Raw genomic sequence first — 19390 nt, forward strand, 5'->3', positions numbered from 1 at the left:
AAAAGGCAGAAGCTACTGTGATATCTTAAAAAGAGACTGTGTGTGGATTTACTGCGAGTGTGTTTGGAGGAAAAGAAGCTTTTGAGAGACTTTTGCTACTAACGTTTCCTGGAGAAGAGCTAACCCTTGATCTAAGAAAAGACTGAGACTTTAATAAAACCCAGTACATATTTGGAAGGCTGTGGATTCCCTGTGCATTGAGTGGAGAAACAAGTCTGGGCAGACTGCTGATACAGAGACGGACGGGTTGTCGTGGAAGAATTCCTAGGAGCTACAGAAGCAGAGACAACATCGTGAGACCACTAACTAAGTCCCCGGCGTTTGGGCTCGGCATCGGCCGACAAGACAAGAGGAGCTTGCTGTAACTTATTGGCGCTGAAGATATGGACTGGCTGCAGCCTGTGCGGATTCCTGCCTGAGAGGAAATCTATCTCAGGATACGGTACCATAGTTATAGATACCCGGGTATCTCTGCTCTGAGTGTTTAATGGTTACTTTAGAGGTGTATCTTATATTAGAGTTGTGTAAGTTATACTCAGTGTGCCGTTCCAGGGGCTCCCTTGATAACACTACATTCAATTTACACTTGTTTCCTGTTTTTTTAGTTACTCTGTTAGGTAAATTTCTTACTAGTCTGTTATAGAAACAGTTCGCAGGAGACATTGGAGTGGCACAGTGATTTCAGCTGCTGCTGAGCTAGTGTATCTTTGGGGTGCATCTGCTTTAATATTCTCCATATTACCTTTATTATTTTGCTTTTGAGTAAATACCGTTGGAGATTTCTGCCTTGGTCTTGGTTTGTGACTCACTGGATCTTATTCGGACCTCTGGTCATTACATGTGCACCAAGACTGGAAATGTATGAATATGGCCCGGAGTCATACGAGTGATGATTCTCTCATGCTAGAGAATTGGCTCAATGATAATGACACATGTGATACGATTCTCTCACATGCAAGAATCGCAGCAAAGGTGCGGAGAGGATGGAGAACAAAATTTCTCCACCTTCTTCATTGTCTGTGTCCTTGTAAATTAGACTGCATTTGGATGACATACGAGTGCAGTGTGATGTTTCCCTCGCACCTATAGACTTGTATGGACAAGCGTGATCCGACTTCAGTAGCTTCTTGCAGCATGCTGCGGTTTTTTACACAAACTGATTTGGTCTGTAAAAAGATAACATATCTGAACTACCCTACAGTATAACATTGGTCCAATTGCTGTCCAATAAAACACCAGATAGCACTCGAGTCGTCATCATTGTGGGCGAGTCCTAAATTGACAAATTCAATGTGACCATTCCCCTTGACAAAGGGGTGTGTTCATACGTAGCCTGACTCTGCCCCCTCTGATCACACAGTGGCAGACTGTACAAAGACACTCCTCAAGTGGAAACCACCAGTTGTCCATTTATTCAAAAATGTATCTAAGGATTAACAAAGGAATTATACAACACAGAGATCTATAAAAAATATACTCCATCATGGAGGATGCAAATAATTACTAAAACAGACAGACCAGGGGGTGACAAACTTGTTCCCTTCAAAGAGGCATTGTGATTTGTGGCACAATTGTACAGAGAGCAACTTTTTCGTTTGCCCTGTTGAGGGCAGAGCAAAGTAATGCAGTGCGTAGGCGCCGGGAAAGGTCAGAGAGGCCTTCACATAGCAACTAGGTTTGAGCGAAACGGATCGGACAAATTCAAAAATCGCCGACTTTCGGCAAAGTCGGGTTTCATGAAACCCGACCCGATCCTAGTGTAGGATCGGCCATGAGGTCGGCGATCTGCGCGCAAAAGTCACGTTTTGTATGACGCTTTCAGCGCCAGCCAATGAAGGAGGACGCAGTGTGTGGGCAGCGTGGTGACATAGGTCCTGGTCCCCACCATCTTAGAGAAGGGCATTATAGTGATTGGCTTGCTGTCTGCGGCGTCACAGGGGCTATAAAGGGTCGTGCACGGCGACGCCCATCTTACATCTGCCGATCGTAGCATAGGGAGAGGTTGCTGCAGCTGCATCAGAAGAAGGGATATAGTTAGGGAGGGAAGATTAACCCCCAAACCACTTGTGCTGTAGCAATTTCCACTGTCCAACACCACCATTTTTTGCAGGGACAATGGAGGCTATAGTTTTGTGCAACAGCTCTGTAGCTTATAAGGCTCCCTGATAGCTGCATTGCTGTTTGTATGCTGCTGTGCAAACCAACTGATTGGTAGAAGCAAAAATCCTGTTGCTCCTTTCTGCACAGTTCTCTTGTTTCTTTGTCCACACTTTTGTGGGCAGCAGTCCTTTTTATTGCTGCCATACTTTTCCTGAGATCATTGTAGGGAGATTGAAATTGTACTACAGTGCTTGTATTTTTTCATATATCTTACAGCCACTTTCTGCCACTTACATTGTGTTGTTTTATGCACTGGGCCTGAGTTTTGGTTCAGACTCCCCCCAAAAAAGTGAGATTCAAATTCTCACAAAGTGGATCTACTGCAGTCCTGTTAGTTTGTGGTATGTCAGCCAGCCACTTTCTGCCACTTACATTGTGTTGTTTTATGCACAGGGCCTGAGGTTTGGTTCAGTCTCCCCCCCCCAAAAAGGGAGATTCAAATTCTCTACAAGTTTATATACACCTTCTACCTTGTTTTACAGTACCATATAACGGTTGTTATTTTGGTTAGATTTTCCAAAAAATGAGGAAGTCTGGTGGAAGAGCCTGTGGGCGGTGGTTGCCAGCTGGTACTGATGGTGGTGGTGGTGCATCTGGTGGTAGTGGCAAAAGCACAATAGCACCTAAGGCTGGAGGTGTTGAGCCAGCATCATCGTCTGGCTACACAAGGCCTCGAAGGATCCCTTATCTGGGAGTAGGAAAACAGATTTTAAAGCCGGATGATCGAACCTTCATTAAAATGAACCAATCATGGATTTCAAATTATTTTGCCCCACCTTCCCCTGCTGACACGTAGCTTGCCGGAAAAATGTCTTGTCTTTGGCCTCCTCTTACTGACTGCTCCAATTCCTCCATTTGCAGCTGCTGAATGTCCACCGTAGGCCCTTTTTATACCTCCCTAAATGGGCTGACTCCCCCCACAGGGCTGTGGTCACCACCTGGCGCAAGCACCCGTGCGAGTGTCATTTGCCTGGACAGGTGGGTGTGCTCACTCTTGGGCGATAGCACTGGCACAGGGTCCCTCATAGTACAATGACGTGTCTCTGATGGTGGTGGTGCACAACCAACGTCAGACACACCATCGTAATATGTGCCAGTACCGCCGCCCACGAGAGAGTGTTCCCCCCCAGCTCGAACAGTGCTCTACCACTTGCAATACTTACCTCTCTCTGCTCCACCACTGTGTAGTCTGTGCTGTTAAATCCTTCAATGGCTCTGCCAATACAAATTTGTTTTTTATTGAAGCCTACGCGTTTCAAGAGCTTTCTTACTCTCTTCTTCAGGGCATATAATACATAGCACAGTACAGGGTGTATTTATACATAGGACAAAAGGAAGGGGAGGGGCGCCAAGGCACTTATACTATAATACAAAAAGCAAGATTTAAAACATATATGGTACATAAAATCTTGGCAAATAACTTTTTATAAATTAATAACATTAATTCTTAATTGACATTTAATATTTAAATAAAAAAAAAAAAAAAAAAAAAAAAAACAAGTCAAAGAATATCTGACATTACATTTAGCCCTTCAGGCTCAAGGGAATTCAAAGTGTATATCCAAAAAAGCTCTTTCTTATTAAGTGATTGTATGCGATTAAAAACATGTGCAGGAACGTGATCAATGGGGTGAACTCGAAATAGTGAAGAATTGCAATTATGTGAAATACTGAAGTGTTTGGAAAGACCATGTTTAAGGTAACCTATTTTGATATTATGTCGATGAGAATTCTTGCGGAGGTGAAGTGGTTGTATTGTCCTACCAACATATATCTTGTTGCATGGACAAGTGATAATATAAATAACATAAGAAGTGGTGCAAGTGAAATGGTAGCTGATTGGAAAAGGGTGAGGAAAGGAAGAATGTTTAAATGCTGTACTAGTATGTGCTATATTGCCACAGCACAAACATTTTTTGTGAAAACATTTGAAAATCCCTGGTTTTTGTGAAGCAGATAATTTTTTGCATTCATCAAAAAGTCTGCTGGGTGCTAGTTTATTTTTCAAACTGGGTGCTCTCCTAAAAATAATTTTGGGATGTTGCGGCACCAACTTTCCCAGTATATTATCCTCTCTCACTATGTACCACAACTCATTAATAGATTTTTTAATGAATTTGTGGTCTGTGCTGAATGTGGTTAAAAAACTACAGGTAAATTCTTCTGAACTAGCTGCAATATCAGCTTTTTCTTTTTTTAGTAACATTTCTTGATTAAAATTCTTAAAAACATGCTCCAATGCTCTATTCACCAAATCCTTGGGGTATTTTTGTGCTATAAACTTATTTTTTAAAAACTCGGATTGAACCTTAAAATCACTATCGGAAGAACAATTTTTCCTAATACGCATAAACTGACTTTTTGGAATGTTACAAAGCCATTTATCAAGATGGTTGCTGTTATAATGCACATAGCTGTTACTGTCTACTTTTTAAAAAAAAAAATTTGTATGAATTTCTCCATCAACAATAAAAAATGTCACATCTAGATAGTTAATAGCGGTTTTGTTAAAAACAAAAGTAAAATCAAGACCCCAGGGGTTATTTTTGAGCTCTGACATTAAAAATTCTGGAGGTTTAAAAGTTGTGTCCCAAATAAAAACCAGATCATCAATATAACGACCATAAAACACCATGCAATCAGTAAAAGCACTTTTATAGATAAAAGAATTCTCAAAGTGACCCATAAATAAATTAGCATATGTAGGTGCTACCCGTGATCCCATTGCCGCACCGCGTGTCTGGCGGTACAGTTCACCCAAAAAAGTAAAATAATTATTTTTTAAAATAAACTCCATTCCAGACATTAAAAACTGTTTCTGTTTGTCCAATAGTCTCGGATCTGTATCCATAAATAATTTCATACTTTCAAGTCCAATTTCATGTTTGATATTTGTATATAGGGAGCATACATCAACTGTAACAAATACGTAACTATCTTTCCACTTAATATTTCTGATAAGTTTGATCACATGTGCAGAATCCTTAATGTAGCTCCTCAATTGGGTGACATGTAACTGCATAATGCTATCTATGTAGCTGGATAGATTTGAAGTTAGGGAACCAATACCCGAAATAATGGGGCGACCAGGGGGATTTGTAAGACTCTTGTGAATTTTGGGAATATGATACATAAAAGGTACGCTTGGATTTTTTATAGAGAGATACTTACTCTCATTCTCATTCAAGACACCATTATCAAAGGCATCCTTGATCATAGAGTTATAAGCTTTTTGCATTTCTGAAAAAGGGTCATTAGTTATTCTAGAATAGAACTCGTGGTCAGACAATATATTATATGCTTCTTTTATGTAGTCACCTCGGTCCTGCACCACTATACCACCTCCCTTATCTGCAGCTTTGATGACTATCTCCGTATTGTTTTTGAGTTTTAAAAGAGAAGCTTTCTCACCTGATGTTAGATTCCCACCTTTTTTCAATTTTACCTTAGAATTTTTTTCAATATTATTAATTTTTTTTAGTAGTAAATTAGAAAAAGTTTCCAAATGAGGACCCTTACTATCTGTCGGATAAAATTTGCTTTTACTTTTAACATCCAAATGTAACCCTGTAGGTTCAGTTGTATTAGAGAGTTCTTCATTCTCATTAGTGTTATAGACACATTTTTTAATTTCATAATGTCTCTTTAAAGTGAGTTTTCTCACGAAACTATGAACATCCAAAAATATCTCAAGATTCTTACTCCCTGAATTTGGGCAATATGATAGACCTCTAGATAAAAGGGTTAAATCAGTTGTAGTCAATGCCAAAGAGGAAAGGTTAAAGACATTACTAGGTGTTGTTACTGATCGTTTTTGCCTTTTTTCCTTCCCCTTTCCTCTAGACCCTCTATATTTACTTTTCTTTTTAGTTGAGCCTTGCAGAAAAAATGAGGGATAGTTTTATTATTAGTAGCCCCATATATATCAAGGGAGGATTTAGAGGTAGATAGAATGGAACTATCCACCCTTGGAAGAAAAGGGACAGCTGCTGAACACCCTGCTCCTGAGTTGTCAATGATGACAGGTGTGGAATTAGTAGGGGCAGTCGCAGCTGAGGTGGTGTCAGATTCCTTGTGTATTGAATTTATATTTCCATTCTTATTATTATTGCCAGTATTAATAGTTACATCATCTAAATAAATTAATGGTTCCTCTATTTGTGAAACTTCATGGATGGAAAGATTTAATAAATTCTCATCGATATCATTTTGGTATACATCATTGACATCAGAGGTTTTAATCTCTGGGTCATAAAGTGGTAATGTAAAGGAAGCTGACTCCCTTCTGTTCTTTAACACTAATTCTACAGATTCAGATAAGGGTTTGGAAATTTTTCCCTCAGTAGATTTCTCAAATTTTTCAATATTACTATCAATCAATTTAGTTAGATCCACAGTATGATCATTAGTGCTACCCAAATTTTTATTGTTATTGTTATTATTTCGGCTGGGATTTTTAGCACCCTCTGGGTAGGTTCCCCTCTGAGCATATTTACTGCTATTAACAAAAGTACGTGTGTAATTCTTAACCAATGAAGGGGTTAATACAGCAGGAGTAACCTCCATATTTTCACCCTCAATATGGGTATGTCCACTAAAATTAGGACAAAAATCGGTACGATCTCTAGTCAGTTTTTTAGACTTCCTGATAATAGCATCGTGAGAGCACCCAGTTTGAAAAATAAACTAGCACCCAGCAGACTTTTTGATGAATGCAAAAAATTATCTGCTTCACAAAAACCAGGGATTTTCAAATGTTTTCACAAAAAATGTTTGTGCTGTGGCAATATAGCACATACTAGTACAGCATTTAAACATTCTTCCTTTCCTCACCCTTTTCCAATCAGCTACCATTTCACTTGCACCACTTCTTATGTTATTTATATTATCACTTGTCCATGCAACAAGATATATGTTGGTAGGACAATACAACCACTTCACCTCCGCAAGAATTCTCATCGACATAATATCAAAATAGGTTACCTTAAACATGGTCTTTCCAAACACTTCAGTATTTCACATAATTGCAATTCTTCACTATTTCGAGTTCACCCCATTGATCACGTTCCTGCACATGTTTTTAATCGCATACAATCACTTAATAAGAAAGAGCTTTTTTGGATATACACTTTGAATTCCCTTGAGCCTGAAGGGCTAAATGTAATGTCAGATATTCTTTGACTTGTTTTTTTTTTTTTTTTTTTTGTGTGTGTTTTTTTTTGTGTGTTTTTTTTTTTTATATTTTTTTTTTTTATTTTTATTTTATTTAAACATTAAATGTCAATTAAGAATTAATGTTATTAATTTATAAAAAGTTATTTGCCAAGATTTTATGTACCATATATGTTTTAAATCTTGCTTTTTGTATTATAGTATAAGTGCCTTGGCGCCCCTCCCCTTCCTTTTGTCTTATGTATAAATACACCCTGTACTGTGCTATGTATTATATGCCCTGAAGAAGAGAGTAAGAAAGCTCTTGAAACGCGTAGGCTTCAATAAAAAACCTAAAATCTACCTCGTGAGCGCGGTCTTCAGTTCGCCCAAGACTACAACCCTCAATATCCTTTTGGATTTTTGTGGAGACCTGCTGCTACGGTTATGCCTTCATGGGAGTTGTGACCTTTGGTTCACAACTGAAATAGGTGAGCACATTTCCCGCAAAGGATTGTATTCTTTCAAATATAGTGAGACACATTGGGGGCGCCTTGTGTTTTTTTTCTTTTTTTTTTTTTTTCTTTAATACAAATTTGTTGAAATAATAGATGATAGTTAAAATATACAGGGGCCCTGGCCTCCATTTAGACCAGTTAATACTTTGCGCCTACCACCACTGTCTGCTATTCAGCAGAGGAGCCCACCCCTGTACCTAGCTATGCCGCCCCTTTAGTCCTGTTACCAATTTTGAACTGCATTTAGCCTACTTTATTATTTGGGCCTACTAACTGTGTCTACCATTCATTACAGTTGTCCTCCACTGAAGAAAGCAATGCCGCCTGTTTAGTCCTGTTACCAATTTTGAACTGCATTTAGCTTACTTTAATATTTGGGCCTATTAACTGTGTCTGCCATTCATTACAGTTGTCCTCCACTGAACAAAGCTAGGCCGCCTGTTTAGTCCTGTTACCAATTTTGAACTGCATTTAGCCTACTTTAATATTTGGACCTATATCTGTGTTTCCTCCTCATCCTGCCCATTGCCCAGCCACTACATTCCCCTTGCACTCTACACAGCCAGAATCTGACCCTGCTGAAAGTCAGGTCCCCCTTCCCGCATACTATACCACCTTACACAGGGACAAAGAGGAAGGTGCAGATGAAAGTGCAGGTTCCTTCATCAGGTGGGGGGGCATACTCATTGGCTACATCACTGGCACAGGGCCCCTCTTAGTACGCAAAAGTGTCTCTGCCAGTGGGAGGCGCCATCCGCCGTCAAACACACCGCTGTACTATGAGGGGCCCTGTGCCAGTGCCAATGCAAATGAGTGGGCCTTCCCTGCTTGCTCAGGATCACAGCACTTGCAAAGTTGAAATACTTACCTCTCTCTGCTCCACCACCGTGATGTATTCCGCGTTTCCTGGGCCCACAAAAATCTTGAGCCAGCCCTACCCCCCCACAACTTTAGCCAAATGACCCCCTGTTTTCAATGCCCAACTATTATTGTAAAGTAAATTAAGATTGACAAGCTTAAGAAATAAGAATTGATGTTTTTGGCATTAAAATGGGCACTGTAGGTGTTTTCCTGGCCTCCACTCACTGCCGACTTTGATTCCCTATTGACTTGCATTGGGTTTCGTGTTTCAGTTGGCCCCCGACTTTTCACAATAATCGGCCGATTTCACCCGACCCGACTTTTGACAGTCGGGTTTCGCGAAACCCGACTCGATCCGAAAAAAGTAAAAGTCGCCAACTCTAATAGCAGATAATCTAATCTAATAACAGATAATCTACATAAGCTTGTCAGAGACGCAATTATGGCACATATTTATTAAATGACCAAATACTATGTACTAGACAAAAAATGTATTCACTTTTAATGTGGATGCAGTCTTTTTAAGAACAATTATAAAGTCTATGACCTATTAAAGTGTTCCTGTAATGAGGCTCAGTCAGTTTTTCCAAGCAGCTCTAAAAATGGCAATTAAAGGCAGGATTTACAGTATCCACTTTGTTTTCCAAACCCCATGGGCTGCCCTCAGCCTTTAAACTTTAACCCCTTTACAGAAATCAGAACTTGCACAGAAGACCCTGAATTGGGGTTACCGGGTCAGACCCGGAGGGGCAGACATGGTACAAAATCAGAAAATAGAAGAATAGTCAGCAAATGGGTCAAGATCAGAGCAAACTAACAGATAAAATAGGGGCTCAGAGGCAAGAGCAAACCAGAGGAAAAACAAGCTATATATGGCCACTACCGTAGGGTGTGATGTCGTTCAGTTGGCCAATCAGGGAGCTGATTACTCCAGCTGGACAGCACACACATACATATTGCCAGACTGGACAGCACTACAGGTCTAAGCCACTTTAATCTCAGTGGATGTACAAAGTCTGCACTGCCCAGATATTCTGGTCCAGACATCTCATCCATCACCAGCTCCACACGCAGAATGAATACTGTGGTGCATAGTGACAGAAGCAAAAATTGAAAGAGCAGTTTATGGAGGGGATGTGACATTACCTTTAATTTCAAAAACTTTACAGAATAACTTATCACATGAGGAACAGCGATATGTTTTTACTTATATTCTGCATTTTTTCCAGTTCAATCCTCAACATTCAGAAAGAAAGAAAATGAGTGAATGGTAAAAATAAGCTTTGAATTGAAATCTTTTTTAGTGAACTCAATATTTTGAATTGACTTTAGCTTTTTTCTCTAGGCAGTAGGAGCTTTGAAAGAGCACAAAGTGCTTTATAACAACGGACTTCACATGCTCATTAGCAGGCACATTGCATTGACACGTCTGAATAATTTCATTATGTTTTTAAAACAGATAAAGAAGATCTAGTTATCTGAGTCCTCTCATCATTATGAATGTTAGTTTATTTTATGATGAATGTCTTTCTGGCATTAATTAATTTGTTCACTGTACCAGCAATCTGGCAGGATTGTATCTTGCAAGAGTCTGATCCCTGCTATTCCCAGGAAATGATCAGTAGGTTTCATTAGTTTGGTGGATGATTCTCTGAATAGTTATTGTCAGAATGTAAATCAGACCAGGTGGGTAAAGTTTGAAGTACTTTTGCTAGCGATCCCCGTAGCGAGTTCACCACAGCTCAAATTCACCGCAGTGAAATTCTCCTAGGGAACTGCAGTGAACTCGCCTCTGCACCCTGAGACTTTCTCATGGTGCTAGCGGGGATCTCGCAGAGGTCACCGCAGTTCAGCCTGGCTGGGAACGCCGCCTCAATGACTAGCAGTAACCACGTAGACTTCACCACTAGTCACTGAGGCTGTGCTCGCAGCAGCTCATTCACCAGTGGTTCACAGCCAGGACGGTCGCATCTTGGCACCGTCCAGGTTGAAAACTATTTATCCCCCAGACATGCATTATGGCGTGGGACAGAACAATGGACAGGTGAGGGACATTGTTGTTTTTTTTATTTTTGTTTTATTACAGAAGACGAGGGCTTCAGTAGAATTAGGCATTACGTGAATATAACTGTGTTTGTTATTTTTAAATAAAAAGCAAAAGTGTTTTATTTCGAATAAAATACTTTATTCTGGCTGTTTCTTTATTTACCATATAACTAAATGATTACTAATCGATGGGTGCCTTATAGATGCCTCTCCATTACTAATCCGTGGGATTGATGTCACCTCGCAAAAGAAAGGTGACATCAACCCCACAAATATGAACCTCACTTGCTAGCACTACAAGTGGGAAGAGACTGGATAAGCGCCTGAATTGGAGCATATAATAGATGCGCCTTTTCTGTGCGGCTGCGGGCTGCTATTTTTAGGCTGGAGGGTCAATATCCATGGCCCCTTACCAGCCTGAGAATACCAGCCACCAGGTGTATGCTCTAGCTTGGCTGGTTGTCAAAAATTGGGGGAGCCCACACCGTTTTTTAAATTATTTATTTAAATAATAAAAAAAATTGCATGGGGAGCCTTCTATTCTTGATAACCAGCCTTGCTAATGCCAACAGCTGAGGGTTGTAGCCCCCAGCTGTGAGTTTTGCCTGGCTGGTTATCAAAAATACAGGGGAACTCATGCCGATTTTTTTAAATTATTTACTTACAGTGCAGGAGTTGGCTGATGAATACTCCCATCTGCCGCTCCTGCTCTCACTGTCAATAGCGGTAGAAGGCATCGGCTGATGGGTGCAGTAGTCCCATCAGCTGACACCATTGACCGTAGGTAAACTTTATACCTCCTATCACAGCTGCACGCTCATGCAGCATTTTTTCAGTGTGGAAACTGCAGCTGTATGACCAGTGGTGATGATTTATCTGTAGACTAGAAACGGTGTTTGCCGCGCTGTCAAACCCAAGCAGTAATACATACTTCCTGGTGAAGTCTGTGTTCGGTGTCCATGCCGAAACGGAAGATGCTCAAGGCTTATGCCAAACTTTACTGTTCAGGTTCACCCATTTCTACACAAGACTTAGGAGAATACTCTGTGGATTGATGAGACAAAAGTTGAACTTTTGGGAAGATGGATGTCCCATCACATCTGGCATGAAAGTAACACATAATTTCAGAAAAGGAACATCATACCAACAGTAAAATATGGTGGTGGTAGGGAGAAGGTCTGGGGCTGTTTTGCTTCTTCAGGACCTGGGAGACATGCTATGTGGTAAATAGAACCATGAGTTCTGCTGTCTACCAAAAAATCCTGAAGGAGAATGTCTGACCATCTGTTCATGACCTCAAGCTGAAGCACACTTGGGTTATGCAGCAGGACAATGGTCAAAAAACACCAGCAAATCCACCTCTTAAAGGATTAAGCAAAACAAAATTAAGACTTTGGAGTAGCCTAGTCGAAGTCCTGACCTTAATCCGACTAAGATGATGTGGTATGACCTTATAAATGCGGTTCATGCTTGGAAATCCTCCAGTGTAGATGAATTGCAACAATTCCTCCAGGCCATTGTAAAAGACTCATTGCCAGTTATTACAAATGCCTAATTGCAGTTATTGCTGCTAAGGGTGGCCAAACCAGTTATCAAGATTAGGAGGCAATCACTTTTTCTCACAAAGCCCAGTAGGTTTTGTTTTCTTATTGCCTTAATAATAAAGAATTTCATCTTAAATCTGCATTTTGTGTTTACTTGTGTTATGTTTGTCTAGTATTTACAGTTATTTGGTGATCTGAAACACTTAGGTGTAACAAACATACAAAAGAATAGGAAATAAAAATAGGGGCAAACACTTTTCACACAACTGTATTTATATTTCCTCCAGCACTAAAGAGGTTAAAGACTATTTCCATGTTGACTGGTAACATTCAAATGTTATGCACACAGTTGTTGCTTCTGCAAATCATCTCTACTCCCTACATATACCAGCTCTGGGCATTTTTACCTTTGCCAGTGAAGGAATCTTCTTCCTGTGCTACGTGCTAAGCTTTGTAGTTGGAACAGTAATTGTAGTGATCTGTAGTACAGACCAAAAGTTTGGACGCACCCTCTCATTTAAAGATTTTTCTCTATTTTCATGACTATGAAAATTGTACAGTAACACTGAAGGCATAAAAACTATGAGTTAACACATGTGGAATTATATACTTAACAAAAGTGTGAAACAACTGAAATTATGTCTTATATTATAGGTTCTTCAAAGTAGCCACCTTTTGCTTTGATGACTGTTTGCACACTCTAGGCATTCTCTTGATGAGCTTCAAGAGGTAGTCACCAGGAATGGTTTTCAATTCACAGGTGTGCCCTGTCAGGTTTAACAAGTGGGATTTCTTATGGAGTTGGGACCATCAATTGTGTTGTGCAGAAGTCTACTTGAATAGACTGTTAGAATTTGTATTATGGCAAGAAAAAAGCAGCTAAGTAAAGAAAAACGAGTGGCCATCATTACTTTAGGAAATGAAGGTCAGTCAGTCCAAAAAATTGAGCAAACTTTGAAAGTGTCCCCAAGTGCAGTGGCAAAAACCTTCAACGCTACAAAGAAACTGGCTCACATAAGGACAGCCCCAGGAAAGGAAGACCAAGAGTCACCTCTGCTTCTGAGGATAAGTTTATCCGAGTCACCAGCCTCAGAAATCGCAGATTAACAGCAGCTCAGATTAGAGCCATTTCAATGCCACACAGAGTTCTAGCAGCAGGCACATCTCTACAGCAACTGTTAAGAGGAGACTTTGTGCAGCAGCCTTTCATGGTAAAATAGCTGCTAGGAAACCACTGCTAAGGACAGGCAACAACCAGAAGAGACTTGTTTGGGCTAAAGAACTCAAGGAATGGACATTAGACCAGTGGCAATCTGTGCTTTGTCTGATGAGTCCAAATTTGAGATCTTTGGTCCCAACCACCGTGTCTTTGTGCGACGCAAAAAAGGTGAACGGATGGACTCTACATGCCTGGTTCCCACCGTGAAGCATGGAGAAGGAGGTGTGATGATGTGAGGGTGCTTAGCTGGTGACACTGTTGGGGATTTATTCAAAATTGAAGGCATACTGAACCAGCATGGCTACCACAGCATCTTGCAGCGGCATGCTATTCCATCCGGTTTGCGTTTAGTTGGACCATCATTTATTTTTCAACAGGACAATGACTCCAAACACACCTCCAGGCTGTGTAAGGGCTATTTGACCAAGAAGGAGAGTGATGGGGTGCTAAGCCAGATGACCTGACCTCCACAGTCACCAGACCTCAACCCAATCGAGATGGTTTGGGGTGAGCTGGACCGCAGAGTGAAGGCAAAAGGGCCAACAAGTGCTAAGCATCTCTGGGAACTCCTTCAAGATTGTTGGAAGACCATTCCCGGTGACTACCTCTTGAGGCTCATCAAGAGAATGCCAAGAGTGTGCAAAGCAGTCATCAAAGTAAAAAGGTGGCTACTTTGAAGAACCTAGAATATAAGACATGATTTCAGATCTTTCACACTTTTTTGTTAAGTATATAATTCCACATGTGTTAATTCATAGTTTTGATGCCTTCAGTGTTAATGTACAATTTACATAGTCGTGAAAATACAGAAAAATCTTTAAATGAGAAGGTGTGTCCAAACTTTTGGTCTGTACTGTGTGTGTGTGTATATATATATATATATATATATATATATATATACAGTTATATGAAAAAGTTTGGGCACCCCTATTAATCTTAAGCTTAATGTTTTTATGAAAATTGTTTTTTTTGCAACAGCTATTTCAGTTTTATATATCTAATAACTGTTGGACACAGTAATGTTTCTGATTTGAAATGAGGTTTATTGTACTAACAGAAAATGTGCAATCTGCATTCAAACAAAATTTGACAGCTGCATAAATATGGGCACCCCACCAGAAAAGTGACATTATTATTTAGCAGAGCCTCCTTTTGCAAAAATAGAGCCTCTAGTCGATTCCTGTAGCTTTTAATGAGTTCCTGGATCCTGGATGAAGGTGTTTTTGACCTCTTTACAAAACAATTCCAGTTCAGTTAAGTTTGATGGTCGCCGAGCATGGACAGCCCTCTTCAAATGATCCCACAGATGTTCAATGATATTCAGGTCTGGGGACTGGGATGGCCATTCCAGAACAGTGTAATTATTCCTCTGCATGAATGCCTGAGTAGATTTGGAGCTGTGTTTTGGATCATTGTCTTGCTGAAAGATCCATCCCCTGCGTAACTTCAACTTTGTCACTGATTCATGAACATTATTGTCAAGAATCTGCTGATACTGAGAGGAATCCATGCGTTCCTCAACTTCCTCCACACAGCCCCAAAGCATGATGGAACCTCCACCAAATTTTACTGTGGGTAGCAAGTGTTTTTCTTGGAATGCTGTGTTTTTTGGCCGCCATGCATAACGCCTTTTTGTATGACCAAACAACTCCATCTTGGTTTCATTAGTCCACAGGACCTTCTTCCAAAAAGAAATTGGCTTCTCCAATTGTGATTTTGCATACCTCAGCTGACTCTGTTTGTGGCGTGCTTGCAGAAACGGCTTCTTTCACATCACTCTCCCATACAGCTTCTCTTTGTGCAAAGTGCGTTGTATAGTTGACCAATGCACAGTGACACCATCTGCAGCAAGTTGATGCTGCAGCTCTCTGGAGGTGGTCTGAGGATTGTCCTTGACTGATCTCACCATTCTTCTTCTCTGCCTTTCTGATGTTTTTCTTGGCCTGCCACTTCTGGCCTTAACAAGAGCTGTACCTGTGTTCTTCCATTTCCTTACTATGTTCCTCACAGTGGAAATTGACAGGTAAATCTCTGAGACAGCTTTTTGTATCCTTCCCCTGAACAACTATGTTGAATAATCTTTGTTTTCAGATCATTAGACAGTTGTTTTGAGGAGCCCATGATGCCACTCTTCAGAGGAGATTCAAACAGGAGAACAACTTGCAAGTGGCCACTTTAAGTAGCTTTTCTCATGATTGCATACACCTGGCTATGAAGTTCAAAGCTCAATGAGGTTAGAAAACCAAAAAAAGTGCTTTAGTAAGTCAGTAAAAAGTAGGTAGGAGTATTTAAAACAAGAAAATGATAAGGGTGCCCATACTTATGCACCTGTCAAATTTTGTTTGAATGCAGATTTCACATTTTCTGTTAGTACAATAAACCTCATTTCAAGGCAGAAACATTATTGTGCCCAACAGTTATTAGATATATGAAACTGAAATAGCTGTTGCAAAAAAACAATTTTTATAAAACATTAAGCTTAAGATTAATAGGGGAGCCCAAACTTTTTCATATAACTGTATAAGTGGGTCTTTTAAAGTTCAAACTCAATGACAGTTAAAGAAAATTGATTCATGGCTGATAAATGTACCCAAATCTTAATACTTGAAAGATTGTATTTGTTCAGAAAAATACACGTGGGGAGAGGAGAAAGAGGGAGAACTCTGCTGACAATATGTGTAGGGAAGAGTAGACCTGTGGATGTTCGGGTTCTTCAGGTATTGTCGAACTACAGTTTAAAGTTTGTATCAGTATCCAAACTTGACCCAAAACTTGTTCCGGAACCCGAACCCAATAGAAGTCAATGGCAACCCAAAATTGGGTGCTTTAAACCCTTCACGACATGCACCGTACTAGTACTGCGCATGTCAGTTGTTTTGAACAGCTGACAAGTGCCCCTAACAGCCACGCATGGAATCGTGACCCACCCGCGGCTGTTAACCATTAAATACCACTGTCAATGTCTGACAGCGGCATTTAATGTGATCGCGCCAAAAGCGCATCAATAATCCATCACATGACCATGGGTCACCGATGGATCGGCATGACAACCAGAGGTCTCCAACAGACCTCTATGGTTGTCATAACCGGATTACTATGATCCTCTGTCTGGAGGCCGGCGCTCATAGCAAATGATCATTTCTGCCACATACAGGTGATCTGATCATCGCCTGTGTGCAGCAGAGGCAATCGGGTTATCGCAGCTTCTAGTCTCCCATAGAGACTATTGAAGCATGCAAAAAGTTTAAAAAAAGTTTTAAAAAATATTAAAACATTTAAAAAATATAAAAGTTCAAATCAACCCCCATTCACCCCATTCAAAATAAAACAATTTAAAAAATATATATATACACTTTTGGCATCGCTACGTTCAGAATCACCCGATCTATCAAGCTATAAAAAGAGTTAATCCGATCAGTAAATGGCGTAGCGGAAGAAAGGTCAAAACGCCAAAATTACGCTGTTTTGGTCGTCGCAACATTGCTATAAAATGCAATAACGGGCTAGCAAAAGATCATATCCACACCAAAATGGTATCATTAAATACATCAGCTCACATCGCAAAAAATAGGCTCTCACCCAGCCCCAGATCACAAAAAATGGAGACGCTATGGGTCTCAGAATATGACACAATTTTCTTTTTAATAAACTTTGGATTTTAAGTAAAAAACAACCTGTACATGTTTGGCATCTACAAACTTGTAATGACATGGAGAACCATAATGGCAGGTCAGGTTTAGAATTTAGTGAACATGGTAAAAAAAAATCCAAAAAACTGTTGTGGAACTGCACTTTTTTTGCAATTCCACTGCACTTGGAATTTTTTCCTGTTTACATGGTAAAACTAATGGTGTCATTCAAACGTTCAACTCATCCTGCAAAAAAACAAACCAAAGGTTCAAGTGGATGAGATGATTAAGGAGGCGGTGGAGTTTGCAATGTACAGTAGGTGGAAGAAGCGTAGGAGGATGAGGAGGTAGCTAAGGCTACTTTCACACTAACGTCGAACTCGGCCCGTCGCAGTGCGTCGGGCCGAGGTTCCGACGCTAGCAGTGAAACGGAGGCACAACGGAGGCAGCGGATGCATTTTTCCTGCGCATCCTCTGCCCCATTGTAAGGTGCGGGGAGGTGGAGGCGGATTTCCATGCGCGCATGCGCTGTCGGAAAAAGCGGTCCGTCGGCAGCAAAAAACGTTACATGTAACGTTTTTTGCTCCCGGCGGTCCGCCACAACATGGTGCAACTGTCGCACGATGGTTGCGACGTGTGTCAATGCGTCGCAATGCATCGCTAATGTTAGTCTATGGGGCAAAAACGCATCCTGCAAACAACTTTGCAGGATGCGTTTTTTCCCCTAAACGACGTATTGCGACGTATTGAAAAAAACGCCAGTGTGAAAGTAGCCTAACACTGTTTTTCTGGGGATTTTTTATAGATTTTTTGAAGAGTACTCTGAAAACAGTCAGTGTAATAATCTGCTGGCCACTCTGTCTCTGTGTACAGGTTATGTAATATTCTGCACTTTTTGGGGTGAAAACTATGAGGAGGGCATCAAAAAGGGGAATTGGTCGTGTTGCTGGTGGTGGTGTAACTGCTGCAGGGAGAAAGAGGCTATATTTGATCTGTGCCTGATATCCTAAACCTAAATGAAATATCGTCACTCTTTGCAATTTCATAGGCCCTAAAAATACTGGATGACTTGTGAGGCCAGAACAAGTAGATGTGGTTTTAGTGGTTGGCTGATAGGACCTTCAGTACCTTCATTTTGTTTTCTTCCCGATCCTCTGTTGAAAACGCAGAGTTTTGCACCCGTGGCTCATGCACATCTGTCTTTCACCTCATCCTCTTGCAAATCAGGTAAGCAGTCTGAGCCTCAAGTTATGCAGCAGACACTGACTGCTGGCTCGAGTTTAATTGGCCATCCACCCGGACCTACCCTGGAAGAGATTGAATGCATTGACACCCATATTCCAACAGAACAAGTGGTTGGACAAGTGGAAGGGGTAGTACAAAAGGTCTGGGAATCACCGTAGCACATCTCTGATGATGATGATGATGATGATGATGATGATGATGAAACACAAATGCCAAGCGACGCAGATTTCAACTGTGTGCAGTCCGGCAAGGAGGGCAAGGGTGAGAACTGAATGGAACATCATACAGAGGATTGTTATTATAATTTTTTTACAGCACCATTGATTTCATGTTGCTGTACATGGGGAGGGCTTGCATACAAAATACAAAGAGAAATTACAATGAATAAACTAATAGTGACAGACAAGTACGGGGGGAAGAGGACCCCACCCTTGTGGCCTTACATTCTACAGGATAATGGGGAAGGCGACAGTAGCTTTGGGGATTGTAGCAGCTCTGGTGTTGGTAAGGTGGCAGCACGGTCATTGAAGGCAGTGAGCAGGAAGGCAAAAGTGAAGATGCAGCACAGACATGCGATCAGCAGAAGGGTGAAAATGCTGAAAGCAGGCATAGATGGATTGCACTTTCAGCAGCATCTCTATCATTTTTGTGTAATTAAGGAAGCTCTGTACCCCGAAGTTCAGCACATGCGCCAGGCAAGGGATGTGTGTCAAACTGGCTTGGTCCAGAGCTGCTACAAGATTTTTGCAGGCATCGCACAACACCAGGCTGTGCTTGAAGTTTATCAGCGCCAACAGGGGCGGATTATAATAGGGTCAATCTGGGCGGTAGCACAGGGCCCAATGGTGTGGGGGGCCCCTGGGCTACCGCTCAGATTGCCTGCAGCCATCAGGGCATTACTGCCCGTGCCCTGACTGGCATATCATTTATGGGCCCGGTGGGCAGAGAGGGTGCCCGCATCAGGCCCCGTCTCATCTGCTCACCAGGCCCCTACCGGCGCTGCGGCAGTTTCACCTA

Source organism: Ranitomeya imitator, chromosome 6, assembly GCF_032444005.1.
Source record: "Ranitomeya imitator isolate aRanImi1 chromosome 6, aRanImi1.pri, whole genome shotgun sequence".
In the NCBI taxonomy this organism is placed as follows: Eukaryota; Metazoa; Chordata; class Amphibia; order Anura; family Dendrobatidae; genus Ranitomeya; species Ranitomeya imitator.